Below are 15,585 nucleotides of genomic sequence, written 5' to 3'. Positions count from 1 at the left end.
GGGTATGGGTTCTTGAGGCTTTTTTGTGCGTCTTGATATGATACATGTCCGCAGAAAATTTTGTGCATGTAGGTTGAACGTGAACGAGGGGCTAATTTTTTCCAATTTTCTAGGCCCTAATAATCAATACATTACATACAGAAAAAAGAGTGAAATGGAAGGTGTAAAAGACAAGGTGATAATTCATTCAATTATCAATTGAAAACATTTTAGATTTCTGGGCCGGGCTAAACCCCCAATGTTTCAAGAGCCAAACAACACCCCTGTGTAAGAAAATACAATAGTAGGTTCATACTATAATAGTGGCATAAAATGAACAGAAGACAAATCAATATTTGTATGAGAATGATATCAACTAAAATTTCATAATTGTGACGTAGTCATGGGGACATTTTGAGCAGAAATCAATTGTGCTTCTCAGCAAGCCAATTATGGAAACAGTTTTATCATATGTCACATTCAGTAAGACTTATTTAACATGTGATGTGTAATGCCATGTTTTTATTTGGTGTATTAAATGGGAGACATGAATGCACACGCAGAGTAAATATAGGGTAAAATTTTCTCTTCTTACTAACTTGCTCAGTCATAAAAATAAAAACAGTTTTTGGTGGAATGCAAAAGATGAATTGAGGAGTCTCTTTAGTCTGGTGGTACGTCAGTTGATACTTCTATATCTCTTGTTCGTCCACAATTTACAACAGTTTCTGTCTGTCAGAGACTCCAGTCTGCAGTATCGTTCATACACTTCACTCAGAACTGTAGACAAACAAAAAGACTTCATGATCAAATAAAGATTTTATATCACATCAACATTTCTGTCCATATTCTGTCCACACACACCGTCTCTCTTGTTCATCCACATGAGCGCTCTTAGGACATTGTGATGGGAATAACTGTCCTAGTTGTATCACAAAATAAAATCCTACTATGCAAATTAAATAATACAGGTAATAAATAATTACACTACTCTATACAGTCACATCCTGTATATTTCAATTAGTAAAAGTATTACTATAAGTGTAATTTGTTCATTGTTATGCTTTCTCTTTTCCACTGAGGGGGGTGGGGGTGGGCGAAATCCACTTTCAGACAGGAGCCGGTGTTTTGACAATTTATGCTTCCTTATGGAAAAATGCTACCTAAATGCAAATTGCTAACGTCTAACTCTTACCAATAGGCATGCAAAGAGATGTAGCACATCTCGTTATTTAGCATATACAGACAAGACACCGACTCTCATCGTTCACTTAAAAGAGCTGGCTCATAGAGCTCGTTTGCAACTGAGACATCGCCCTGGAGCTCTGCGCCCTTTGTTTTGCACCCTTTGCCCAGTTAGCCTTGGTTCAAGAGGGGGCCATTTCAGTTCCCTTTAGATTTTATTTAGTTTCATGGGTTAATCGCCAGACGAGAATTTCGATACTGTATGATATTTCTGAACTTTAATGCCACTATTGATTTTTTTTTGTATTTCTCTAGTGACGACCCCTGTGGGGCTGTCCTGTGTAATTCTCTTGTGCTTACATCCATTAGGTAAATCGTGAACACCTGTGTGCTGATTACTTTAGTCTGGCAGTAGTGCAAGCTCGCTCTCTTCTTTCCTTTGTCATCGCAGAGGCGTCCCCCTTCAAGGATGTGGCTGAGGCCGTTTTGAGTTCTGTTGTTTTATTTCTACACTTCAATACCCTTACGTACACTATAGTTCCATTCACTCACACCTATCACTACTGACTTGACTGATTTTCACATCACATGCTTTGCTTTACGTTCTATTTAGATTTAATGCTCATTATATGGTTAAATAAATTACTTTGTTACGTTCAACATGGTGTGTCTCCATATTTGTCACGGTCCAAGAGCCAGATCGTGGCACTCTATACAATACACCAATCAACCATTACATCGTGACCTCTGACAGTTGAAGTGAATAACTGATTATCTTGTTACCATGTTAGGGGGTGGGATATAGTTTATGTGTTAGAAGCAGGAAAAATGGGCAACCGTAAGGATTTGACTGCCAAATTGTGATGGCTTGGCAATCTTAGCATCTCCAAAACTGCAGCTCTTGTAGGGTGTTCCCAGTCTGCAGTGGTCAGTACCTATCGAAAATGGTCCATCACGTGGATGGCCAGGTGCATGTGCGTCACTTACCTGGGGAACACATGGCACCAGGATGCACTATGGGACAGCGACAAGCTGGCAGAGGCAGTATGATGCTTTCGGCAAGGTTCTGTGGGGAAACCTTGGGTCCTGCCATGTTTGACATGTACCACCCACCTAAGCATTGTTGCAGACCATTTACACCCTTTCATGGAAATGTTTTCCATGATGGGAGTGGCCTCTTTCAGCAAACTAACGCACAATGCCACAAAGCAAAAATGGTCCAGGAAAGGTTTGAAAAACACAACAAGCTCAATGTGTTGACTTGGCCTCCAAACTCATATCTTAATCCAATTGAGCATCTGTGGGATGTGCTGGACAAACAAGTCCAATCCATGCAGGCCCCACCTCGCAACTGAACTCCAGCTGGTAGAGACCAAATACAGCTCAAGGCCCTGTTTCAGAAAGCGGGTTTAGTGAAAACTCTGAGTAAGTTGAGCCCGAGATGAGGGAAACTCTGGGTTTTTGGTTTTAAGAGAGCGAGATCAGATAAACTCTAGGTCTGTAACCCCGGCAACTTACTCTGTGAACCTAACCTGCTCAGGAGGAGGTTTATTTCAAATAACGCTGAGTTTCTCTCTAACTACTCCCCTCCTGCGGAGCCTGAAGCAGCTGTCTGACATTTCCTCATTCAGACTGTCGATATCAAAGCACATATTGGAACAGTTATGTCTATAGAAACATCGAAATTACGGTTAAATAGGTGGATAGTTTTTTACCCTAACATGATCTTGAACATGACCGCTTTAATGATCAATATTGTCATTGATATATGGACAGAGAGTTATCTTTGGACATCGTAAATTTATCCTCAGCACAGAATAAAATCCATAAACTACACTGTCCTTTATGACACAGACTCTGTGGACATTAAGGCAGCTGTCAGGTTGGCAACAGTTGGCACAAAAACACTTACCGTGGCTACAGTGCTGCAGTAATCACTGTTTAAACTAATCTGTCTAAAACTGATCAATGAACAGTAGCCTAACCTTTCATATTGTAGTCGCACTGATTGAATATTTCTGAGTGAGGATTACTGTGGTGCAGCTGAAACAAATAAATGTAGTTTAAAAGTGAGTTTTTCATTATCTGCCGATAGTCTGAATGTGTTTTGACAGCATTTAATAAAATACAAAATGAGCAAGATTTTAATAATGTAACATAGACGTCTAAAACTTCAGTCAGTTTGAACCTAGACACATTTTACATTGCAAAAAATCATTAATAGAACTACTGAGTAGGACGGTCACTTTACAATAACAGGTCCATGAGTAGGCTATAGCCTATATGTCTAATCTGTTTGATTAATATTTTCATCTTCAGTTATTGCCACCGGCATTTAGTCAGGTTACAGCTGAATAAACAGGCCTGTAGCTATTTAAAATGAATAACAGGCTGTAGATGAATCCCAGCACTTTATCATTCATTAAGGAATTTCCAGTTTGGTAAATGATGAATGAGCAACGCTGTATAAAATGTAATAATGTTAACGTATCGATCGTCCATTCCTCATGGTCCGTGTTGGCACCGTTCATATTTCTAGCTCCACCTGATTAAAATGGAGGCTCTGCCTTTATTTACCCGTTGCCATGGTGAATCGTAGTATCGGAGCTCCATTGATGATGGCTTTTTTTCATCCCCACGCACACGCTTCCATCATCCATACTCGGAGTTGACTGAACTTATTTGGGCCCGAGCACGACCATGCGAGGTCCCTATTGTATTTGTAAAGATTATATTTAGGGCCCGAGCACGACCGTGCAAAGTAAGCTCCATTTTGGGGACCTGAGCATACTCGAAAACTCACCAAACTTTGCACACATGTCAGAACTGGTGAAAAATTTCGTATTTTATGGGTTTCGCGCATGGGCGTGGCAAAACGACTCGCTAGCGCCACCAAAAATTAGCCCCACGTTCACTTTGCTGAGCCTCATCATTGTCTCAATGATGTCATTGTGAATGTCTGAGAGTTCACATAGGCCACTATACTGTGAGATGTGAGTACGTGTAGAGGGTGGCCCCTGACAATGTGTGCTGTTTTCTGAATGATTTTTGCTTCCCCTGCAGCGTGTTGAGTGCGTTGTGGGTGTCTTTTTTTCCATGTTGTCCAGCATTACACTTACATACGTCAGCACCCTACGTTCTCCCCCTTTTTTCTGAAACAGTACCCAATTTACCACCCCCTCTGTTTCAGAAACATCTAAAAAGAAAGGGAGTGCGTAATCTGGAAGTGCCAAATCAGCTGCCAGGACCAGTTTCTGTTTAAGAGAAATGAATGCCTCCTCAGCGTCTTTGGTCCAGTCCAACTGGCCATTGAGGTTGCGCATGCCCTGTTCCTTGACCATGTCACGCAAGGTCTGAGTTAGACCTGTGTAGCTGGGGATGTAGTTGCAACTATAACCTGTGAGACCCAAAATGGACAGCATTTCTTTAACCACACGAGGTTTAGGATGATGGAGAATGGTGATGATAAGCCTGCCCCCTGTTGTGATAGGGTGCGTCCTAAAAAGGACACTTTTGTTCGGACCAGTTGGAGTTTCTCTTTACTGACCTAGGGAGAGTGTCTATCAAAGGTCCTGCACTAGGGTGATCCATCTTTTCCCTGCCATGATCTCTAGACACCATTGCATGTTGCAGTGTGACTTTGTCTGTGCACTGCAAGTGAATGCAATACGTTTTGCAGCTGGGGGAATAAGACACTTGTGGGAGCTGGATTGGAACCCAGTCCGAGCAGGCCAACGACCTCTTGACCATTGGTCCTAAATTTGTGGCTTGATGTTTGGGGTGAAGTTCAGAGAAACATGTGGCACAGCTTCCTCTGACATCTTATACCACTCAGCCTATTCTGCAGTTAGCATGGTAGCTGATGCAACCCCCTCCGGGCCCACATGCAAGTTCTGGGAGGTTATGTCCCACTTTTTCCCTTCAACTGTTTCTGCAAAATGTTGCTGGTACCACTGTGTATTGTGTCTGTCATAGAACTGCGTCACATGGGGAAGGTCAGGGGGAGGAGTGTAGGGTTCGAGCAAGGAGATCCACGGTTTCCACATCAGGAATGAGCTCATGAGTCTCCTGTTGGTGTTTCAGGTTCTAGGAGGCCCCAATAAATGTCAGCAGATTCACACTGAAAGGGCTTCAACAACCACTGTCCAGGGCCCGTGTAGGAGTGACCACAGAGGTACTGAGTCCCATCTGGCAGAGTAACTACCAGCCCATCTGCACTACAAAGAATTGTGGCACCAAGTTTGATCAACAGGTCCCTCCCCAACAGGTTCACAGGAACAGTGGATGAGAGTATGAAGGGATGGAGTAAGCAATGTCTCCCCAACTTTGTCGGCAAAGGTTTAGTTAATGGCAGCTTCTGTCCTACCCCAGAGAAACCTACGACCTCTACAGTTTCTTCGGTGGGCTTTCATTAATAGTGGAAAAGGTAGCCCCGGTGTCAACTAGGAATGGCATTTTTCTGTTGTTGACCTCTAGGGACAGCATGGCGTCTGCCTTTCCCCCGCTGTCAAGGTCTCTCTGTGGGGTGTTTCTTAACTGGGCTCCTTGGTCTGGGCTGTGTCCAGGCCAGTCCCAGTTGGTCAGGTCCACCTGAGGGTATTGTCCTCTGGGTGCAGCCTGTGGGTTTGGTGCAGCCACTCCTCCTCTTGGAGGCCCTCCTTGGCCCCGCCCTCTGGGTTGTGTTCGGTGGTGCTGTTGGTTGTTAGGGCATTCTCGAGCCCAGTGACCTTCCATGCCACAGATGAAGCAAGCTCCGCCCCACTGAGGTCCCCGTGGGGGTCCACCTCTGTCTCTCCCCCATCCTCTACCTCCCCTGTTACCTCCCCTGGGAGGCCCCCACGGTTGTCGGTTCCACTGCCCCTGATGGGAGTGGTGTGGATCCACCCAAGGTGGCATGGGATACAGGTCTGGGGTGTCTGGGTCCGGAGGTGGAATTCCAGCCACAATTTGCTTACCTGTAGGCTGTGGTGTAGTTTTCTTTTTCTCATTTATTTTCTGGCTTACTTCCCCCAGTTGCAATTTAAGAAGCTGAGTCTGTAGCTCCTTAACCTCATTATCTTTCCCTGCCTCCTGATCTTTAGCTCTCTGTAAGTGGTGGACTAAATGTCTCTTCCAAACCTGTGAGTCACTACATGGTAGATCAGGATTAGCTAATATAGCATCCTTCACTGCTCCCGGAACCCCCTCCAATACAGCCCTACGGAGCCACTCCTGCTGAACTCTGCTCTAAATAGTCTCTGGGGCTCTGTTCTGATTTCCAGGGCAGCTTAGGGACCTTCGCTGAGTTTGGCAGGGGAAATCTGTTTCTCATGTCCTCACCTATTCTACCCACCACCGCTGTAAATGGTGTCTCATCAGGATCATCATCTGTATGGGCCTCCTGTTCTAGTTCCCTCAACAAATGACTGGCCATACACCTGGCTGGTACTGCTCTCCAGTCTCCAAGGGCCTGACCTGCTGTGAGCTTATCTAGTTGTCCTAACCACAACCCTCCGCCCTCCGTTGGAGGTGGCATTTTGTCTACCAAGGCTTGTACGTCCCCTAGTGTCAAAGGCTTGTACCTCTCTCCATATCCACCCCCTAGCTGTATCAGAGGGAAATTTCTGCCTGCTGCCCTCGCCCCCTCTCCTGCTGTATGCCTCAGCTCCATTCCATACTTACCTGCACTCTTCTCCATTCCTTCAAGTAATTGTTCTGCTTCCGCCTGTTTCCTGTCGGAGTGAGAGCAGTTGGCCCTGCTCCTCCTTTTTACTCCCTCGCCCCGTGTCCCGCTGGCTGTCCTGCATTGGCCATTGATCCACTGCTGTCCACAACTCACTTACCTCTGGCTCCTCCTCTTCTTCTTCTAGTTCACTATTCTCATCCTTCCACTGACCTGAGAGCTGACCCCACACTTCAACCTTTTTTATTCAAGTTCCGGGTTTCTTGGGGGGGTTTCCCTTTTTGTAGGATTTTTTTCTCCCCTGGCTCGAGCTCGGAAAGGTTCATGATCCATTTCCCTCTCCTTGACCTGATATGATCCTACTGACTTGCCATACATGGAGCTGGTTTCCTCCTCCTCCTTGTGTTTTTCATGCTTAGGGATGGTCCGTCTGGATCCTTTATTCTCAGGCTCTGTCTCCACCTGAAATGTGCCTCCTGTCACCTGTAATGTTGGATGCATACTTACCAGAGGTGCACTGGGCGGTGCACTTGGCTCAATTTTCTTTTATAGGGGGATGGTGCCCCCTCTTTTTTTCGCCGCCTGTGGTCTCTGGTTTCCTTGTTCTGCCAAGATGTCAAACTGCTTGGCAATCTACTGCCAGGGCGAACCATTTGTCTCTCCTCCTCCCATCTCTTTTCTTCTGTTCTCCACTTCCTCTTGTGCATCAGCCCTGCTGTTGCCTTCTGTTCGCGCTTCGTCCCACTTCCGCTCACATTCTCGTACCTTCTTCCATACTACACCATGCAGTGCACCCACCCCTTCTGGTCCAGGTGCTTCCTCTGCAACTACACTCTCCAGTTTGCGCTTTGCTTCCTCCTTTTTTTTGTCTCTATCTTTTCTCTTATGTCTGTTACCTACCACCACTACTGCATTTGCAATTTGTTCTCCCCACGGCTTCCATGGCCCCCATCATCAATTTCTCTGTCAAACTCTCTGTCCATCCTTACCCTGCCTCTCTTGTGTACTAGCCAGTCAGTTTGTATGGAATTCACCCGAGCAACTGACCCAATCAAACATTACTTCTCACTCAACTTCCTTTATTCACTTCGTTGTCACCGTTAGGTATCCGTGAAATAAAGGGGAGGTTTTTCGTGTTTGAGACACTAGCACCCAATATTGCCCTGGAGAGTATCTTTCACACACTCATACAGTTTATTCACTACCAACACTTCATGTAAATCACCTTTTATCCTTAGAATTCGGGGGTCCTGAATTCCCCAGGCCAGTAACCCAGCACCCTAGGGACTTTAACCCTAAGGGACTTTAACCCTGAGCCTTCCCTCCCCGTCGAGAGAGAAGTGGATATGCCAAATCAAGGACACAATATTCACTTTTTAAACCCTTTTACCCTAACCAATAATCTCCTCCAGTTAATGCACTCTTTTAAACAATGTCGCACTCAGGACCGATTTAGCTCTAAATTTGGATCAATCCAGGTCAAATCTGCAGATTCGTTAAAACAGGTTCTGCTCACCTTTTTAAGATGACCGGTCCGAACTACTTCGTTCCTTTGTGCTCAGTCAAGGGCCAAATCAATGATTTCACTCTCATCCCGGACGAGCCCCCAAAAACACTCTGGAGGGTGAAGGGTGAAGGAGCTGTACTGAACCAAGGTTAGTCTGTATTTTCCTGGGATGACTAGTGTTGATTATGGATGGTTGGAGGAGCTGAGCTAAGTCTATGTAATTACCGGCGAGAATCTGCTGGCGCAGTGCGGGGACATAGGTGAAGGTCGATGGATTGTTGAAGCTGGCTGAGTTGCTGGTGTTGCTGTGGCTAGGGAAAAATTGTTAACACAAGAAAAAACATTCGGGTGTTGGGGAAGGGAGGGGGTGGGGATGGGGGGTGGGGGTTTTGGGGTTAAGAATAGACCAGTTAGAAAAGACGTGGGAAGCTCAGGATCACCGCCGATGATTGGTGAGGCCCTTTGAGTTGCTGTGCCGGGCTCCTGAAATGCTGCTTCGACTGTTTGGAATGAGATAGGAGCAGAAGCCGTATTGCTGTGAGCGGCTGAAGGAAGGGTAGAGGAAGGGATTAAAGGATGTGTGTGCACGGGAGGAGAGTGCTGCCTGCGGGCACAGAGATGAAAAGAAGGCAGAGATTGCCTGAGACATGACAGACACGAAGGGAGCAGGCACATGGGGAAATACGACCTGATCCCCACCAGGGGGAGCTGGAAATGCGTGCTGTGGCTGTCGAGGCCCTGTGACGTCGTGCGTGACGCCGCTGGCCGAGGCCAACCCTGGCGGGAGACCTGGAAGTGCTGGAGGCACGATGGTTGGAATTGCTGGAGGATTGATGCAGGATTTGTAGAGATGGAACAAAGTTGCTTTATTGTCATTGCGGGAGGACGGAGATATTTCGTCGGAGAAGCGAGGAGCCTGGCGATGCCGGGGTATGCTCACCTCGGATCGCAGACGGCTCCCCCGAGACGCTCGGCTGATGTCTGACTGCTGTGGTGTAGGTGGGATGTAGCCTGTTTGGAACAGCTCGTCGTACAGGTTGTCGTCTGACACGGGTGAGTTGATTTCTAATTCTGGGTCCATGATTGCGACCGTTGTTTCTCTTGCGTCAAGCAAACTGAGACAGAGGAGGCTGGTTGAATAGCCCAGGTGTAGATATACTTGTCAGCTGATTAGAGGTGTGGTTTTAGGCGTGGCCCTGCTCCTGAACCTAAGTTAAATAATTAACTTCATTTTTAAAACTAATTGGGTGGCAGTGTATTGGAGCTAAAATGATTGGTATCAGTCAAACATAGACTTGATTATAAGCTGTCAGTGTAGTGTAGGAAGTCAGTGTAACACTTGGCTGAGTATTGTTAGTGTGAGAAAGTGCTGTGTGTGTGCTGGCCTGCAGAAAGGTGCATTCGAGTTTAATGGTGCAAATATGTGTAGCTCTCCAATTTCTCTGCTAAACTGAGTGAGGCATTGGTTTCTTTTCTGTGTGCACTTTCTGACAGACATTGACAGGTCCCTTTGGGCTCTTTTACAGTGCTGACTGCTGACAGGAACATGGTGAAAATGAAACAAAAAGGTTCCCTGTAACTCCCTGTGTGATTTCTATTCTGCCTGTACCCACACCTGGCCAGGGAGCACTGTGCATGCCTATCAAACATGCTCCTCCTGATTGATCTCAGTTGCTAGAGACGGACTGTATACTGTGCCACACTGAAGGTAGCTATTACAATCCAAAAAACTGATAATCTAAAAAATGCTAGTTATAAAGTAACAACTTTCTGTAGTTTACAGTCAAAACAGGAAGTGATTTCTTAGTTCCACACTGTCCAATTAACACCAATGGTAAGCTATTATGTTCCAATGCCCCACCGAGGCTCATGTCTCCACATAGCCCTGTCCGATTAACTAATTAATTAATTAATTATTAGTTTCACGGAACCTAAGTGGCGCTCTTGTTGAAAAACCATAAAATTATTTTCCAAACGACTATTTCTGAACTTAACTTTTTCCGATCTTTGTGCTGGGACCAGTTTCAGAAAGCATTTTTAACAAACAGCCTAACCCTGATCTCTGATTTTTAGCTTGTGCATGGTGAATAAAAAAAGATACTATGGTTGACCATGTCAACTATATTAAATAAAAAGGCAGAGCTTCCATTTTATTCCAGTGGCGGTAGAGATATTAATGTATGTACAGTATATGCGGACATTTATCTTTTTTTTTAAAAAAGAGCATCAACAAGTCAATGTTCTAAAATATTATTCAGTGTTGTCTGTTAAATAATTTACCAGACTTACATTTTCTTAATGGATGATAAAGTGGTGGAATCTCACTGTGTATTAGGCTGTAGACTACACAACATTTTAAATATATTTGTTCAGCGTTAATGTGAGGGACAAAATACAGGGGCCAGCAGCTGAATATGGAAAAAAAATATATAGATCAAATACATACATTGTAAACTCATAACCTGATCCAGTAATAATGTGTATGGTGATCTGCACTTGAAAAGGCATCAAAGTTAAATTTTAGACATCTATTTGGAATGTGGCTCTTCAGCAGTTAGTGGCTTTATTTTAACTACTTCAATAAATGTAACACAGTCATGCTGTTAAGAGAAGGTCAGACTATACACAGCCTATTTAAAAAATGTTTTTTTAACTACATTCTGAAGCTGCACCACAATCCTGCTCACTCAGAAATATTAACATATAATCTCCAATATTATAAGATTTATTATTTATTATTTAACAGTGCAGCCATTCAAATCATGGGTGAGAGAGATACATATTCACTCATCCTATGTGTCTAAGGCTTCATACAGGTCTGTACAAATTAAACTGAGATTACACATTATGTGGTAAACATTCAATGGATCTGCTAACAAACTGGCTGCTGTCTTCTGTGCGGTCACAGTGTTATTAAATACAGGAATGCAGAGGGTTTGTTCTGAGCTGAGGGTGACATGATGCCAGGGGCGTAGGTATAGACAGTGCAGCTGCACTAGGGCCCGCACTGTACTGAGGGCCCATGACGGGAGCGGCCCTGCCGAGTTACGGGCTGGCCTTTATCAGTTATATGGTAAAAATGCATCAAGTGTCAAATCAATAGTAAAAACACACTTCTCCTCAAATTGTGGTTTTAAAGGCGATCAAGTGTTATTTATACACTTATATGCATTCCCCCTTTGCTGTGGTGTCTGACACCACAGACTTTTGTGTCTATTACAGCTACAGACTTTTTCAAAAGTCTGAAGCAAGCACTAGGCTATAAGGTATACGGTGAAATATAAAAAAAAGCGGCAGCCTTTGTGTGTGTGTTGGAGAGAGATGCACACAAAGAGAACTGTTGAATTTAATATGGTAATATGGAAAGAAATCAATTTAAGGAACTTTAAATTAGGTATTTACTGCAATCTTATCAGTTGAGGGAGGGAACAAGGCACATGTATTGGCCAAGATAGGGTTCCCTTCAAGACACGCACGCAGTGTGTGTGCTTCGTAATGGTGTAGCCCAAGGGCCCATCATAACAGCCTGCACTGGGGCCCGTTGTTACTACCTTACGCTGCAGCATGATGATGTGTAATATTTAAATGTGAGGGCTGTTGTGAGCCAGGTTGAGGTGTGAAGAAGTTTCGGAGACTGATGAATACTTAGCATAGCATGGTTTATTGAGCCCTGCCAAGAAGATACAGTGCCAGCATACAACCTGTGAACACATCAACACCTAATCTGAAGGATAAAAACTTTTGGTCCCTTTTATGTTTCTCTCTTCCCCCTAGTGCCTGTAGGTTTTCCCTCTTAGGTCCACTTTACTGGCCTTAACCTAGAACAGTGGTTCTCAACCTTTTTTGGGCCAGCACCCCCGTATCCATTATCAAAGTCTCTTATCGCTCCCCAACAAATAAGATGTAGGCTAATTGCTATGAATGTTATTGATTTTTATTATTGTTCAAAATCATCAAAAAAGCACATCATTGAATGACAAACAGATATATTAGTTTCCCAGGGCAAAAAAGCAATGTGAAAAGAAATTATATTTAATTAATGAGTGAATGTTTCTCCCAGAAGCTGTATTCTAGTGAACGTATGGGGTTATTTTGTTTAAATATTGGATGGGGCACTTTGTAAGTGGGGGGTCTGAGGAAAAGTTTGAGCATTAAGAGAGAGACATTTTTCCACAGATAAAAAGATTTTGTCCATTTCCCAGTAACACAGTAAACGCCATGTGGGTGAAATTGACTTCCCATTTTCGTGAAGGTTTCAATGTTGCAGACCACAGTTTTTTGCAGGTGGTTGAAAGTTTGAACTTGTATTGTTGTGAATGTTTGGTGTTAACTCGCCTTAAAACAATCGCCCACCAAGGGCAGCCCTTTTTAAAATATTGTTTCCAGTGCCCCCCGTTGTCCTCTGCACACCCCCTGAGGGTTGTTATCGTCATCACGCAGGTTTGATATATGTTAGAAACGAATGTGTTGAAAAAAAGTTGTAAGAGTTTTATATTTTATGTTAAGTCCTAAGGAAGCGCTGAATATCTAGTGGTATCTCCGCCACTGTCATGTTTCAGAGGGAATTTCTATGCTTCTCATTCAGGGGAATCCAATCTCATGTTTCCTGAGGTTGTTTTTAAGAGATTCTTTTGAATATTGTTCAGAACTTTTCAAAGTAAAAGCTAACAATTCAACTCGAAATAAAACATTTCTGCAAAAAACTTTGAGGTTTATATTTTGTAGGCACAATCACTTACGAGGAAGTGATTATGTGAGCAACTGTTGCTGTCATGACTGATATCTATTTCTTACCAGCCCCTATCAAAGTATTTATTTATTTGCTGTAAGTGAAACCAATGAGAAGCACATTTTGAACCAAAAGCGCAGGAAGGCGTCACATCGACCTCTGTGAACAGGCACTGCGCTAATACTTTTAATAAAGTGCTTGTTATTACATCATAAGGTCATGAAAATATTATTATTAAGTGTTTTGGAAAATACTGATTTTATGCATTAACTAACAAAATATAGATTATTGTTAAAATCTGTGCCATGAAACCTCAAAGAGATGTAGAGCACTTTTTAGTAGTGTTAAAACCATCCATTTGATAGTTAAAGTACACTGTAAAAAAAATCTGTAATTTTAAAGTTTTATTCCTTTTTATTTCAGTTTTTTTCCTGTATTTTTGAAATACATGAAAATATCAAAAAATTGCAAAAATAAACTGTGAATTTACATGTCTAATGTAAAATAACCTGTAGCTGTGATTAACCATAACATTTCTGTTATTTAAAAAAAATAAAATTGGTTTTTTTAACGTAAAGAAACTGTTACAATACATTCAGGAATATACCGTATTTTCACAAATATTATTTTTATTATTTAAAAGAAAAAACTGTTAAAAATAAGTTTAAAACTGTAAAAACATTTCTTAAACTTGGTACAATTAGTAACAGTTAACCGTAGCAAAAAACATTTGTTCTCTAACTTGACATAGATTTTCTTGTTAATTCACAAATATCTCCTTTAATTATGGATATTTGGAAAATAAAAACATTGAATAAATGTTATTTTAATCAGTATATATTGTCTACAAGTATTGTTAAACTGTCGAAACAGTTTTGATCATTGAAAACAGCCATAATTACTGTAATTTCACAGCTTTTGACTTTTATTATAATTCTTAGATTACAATTTAGATTAACATACTATATAATTGCCCCAAAGTGGTAAAATTACAGAAAGATAATATTTAATTTATTGTTAAATGACAGGCGTTCACACATTTTTATGTGGTTAAAAAAGAAAACTTACTGTAAAATTACGGGTTTGTGATGAAAAATCAATTTTAATGCCATTTTACAGATACTTGATTGAAGAGTCTTAGCTATAGGTGTTTTATCAAAACCTAAAGTAAACATATTTAAATCCAGTTTTTTCATAATTAAAAATTACTACATGTTCACATTATTTTACATAAATCCATTTATCCTATAATAGAGACCAGAAACCCATTTTGAGTAATTTTGTACTAGGGTTATTTATGAAAGGAAAGACTTCCTTAAATTTACTTAATTTGAGCAAACTCAGACATTTATTCATTTAGCTGACGCTTTTATCTAAAGCGACTTACAATTGAGGTCGCACGTGGATGGGTCATAGTCGGGGACTGAACCCGGGTCTCTCACACCAAAGCCATGTGTCTTATCTATTGCGCCATCACCACCCCACAGACCTCTTAGAGTACCACCACAATACAAATTCCCACATCTGATACTATTTATAGACCATTTATTCAGTTCCATGCTCACAACAAATAAGCCACACAAGTCAACCATTTCAGTGTAAAGAATTGTTCGCCTGAAACAAAAGTAGTTTAATTTTTATATACTTTATTGATGACATTTTCAGATCTATTCATTAGAAACCTAATTGGGTCAATATAAAGAATATTTTGGATACTGTTAGACACAGCTCCAAGATTAAAGTGCAATCTGAATGTAAAGTAATTGGAAAGTATTTCTTAAAATGCTGGCATTTTGCTTTCATAGGAGGGGGAAATGGTGGTTTTAATGCACAATCCAAAGACTTCCCTGGTTTCAATATGATATTTTATGACTTTCTAAAGCCAGTTTTTGTATCTGGTAAATGTTGTTCTTGCTGTATGTGTTTCTCTGTGCTGTGCATCCAGTTGGGGAAGTCCAAAAGAAGACAAGTGCGAATGTGAAGTTTTTCTTGGCAATCCAAATGAATCCATTTGTTTGCAAGTTTTTGGTATGCAAGCCAAAAGTACATTTTCAGATTCAACTGACTTTGAATCACCCCTGGATGACCGAAAGAAACCACTTGGGTTCTTAGCTCAATTGGAAATCATAGTACATCAACAGTATATCTATCCAAGGTCTGCAAGACATTAAGTAAGTTTCCCTTAATAATTGGTATGGTGACCAAATTCTGGAGATGTGTTAGTCCATAGCCCTCTCCACAGAAAGTCTGGTGGCTACATGGCTGCAAAAATGACAGAGCAGATAACCACTCCCCCTCCACCACCAGCTCTTCCATTAAGTGTGAGCAATAAGCAAAAGGCAGATGATCTACACTAGCTTGACGTTCCTTACATCCAAAAAGCTTGACAGCGTTTGATTTACAATATAACTGCATTGATAAATAGGACTGTGTGATCTGACAGTTTACACTATATTACCAAAAGTATTGGGACACCCTGTCCGAATCATTGAATTCAGATGTTCCAATCACTTCCATGGCTAC

The sequence above is a fragment of the Micropterus salmoides genome, unplaced genomic scaffold (assembly GCF_014851395.1).
Source record: "Micropterus salmoides isolate LMB-PRFRI ecotype aquatic unplaced genomic scaffold, ASM1485139v1 Ms_hic_scaffold_1, whole genome shotgun sequence".
Classification (NCBI taxonomy): domain Eukaryota; kingdom Metazoa; phylum Chordata; class Actinopteri; order Centrarchiformes; family Centrarchidae; genus Micropterus; species Micropterus salmoides.
Note: the sequence above shows the minus strand (reverse complement) of the source record.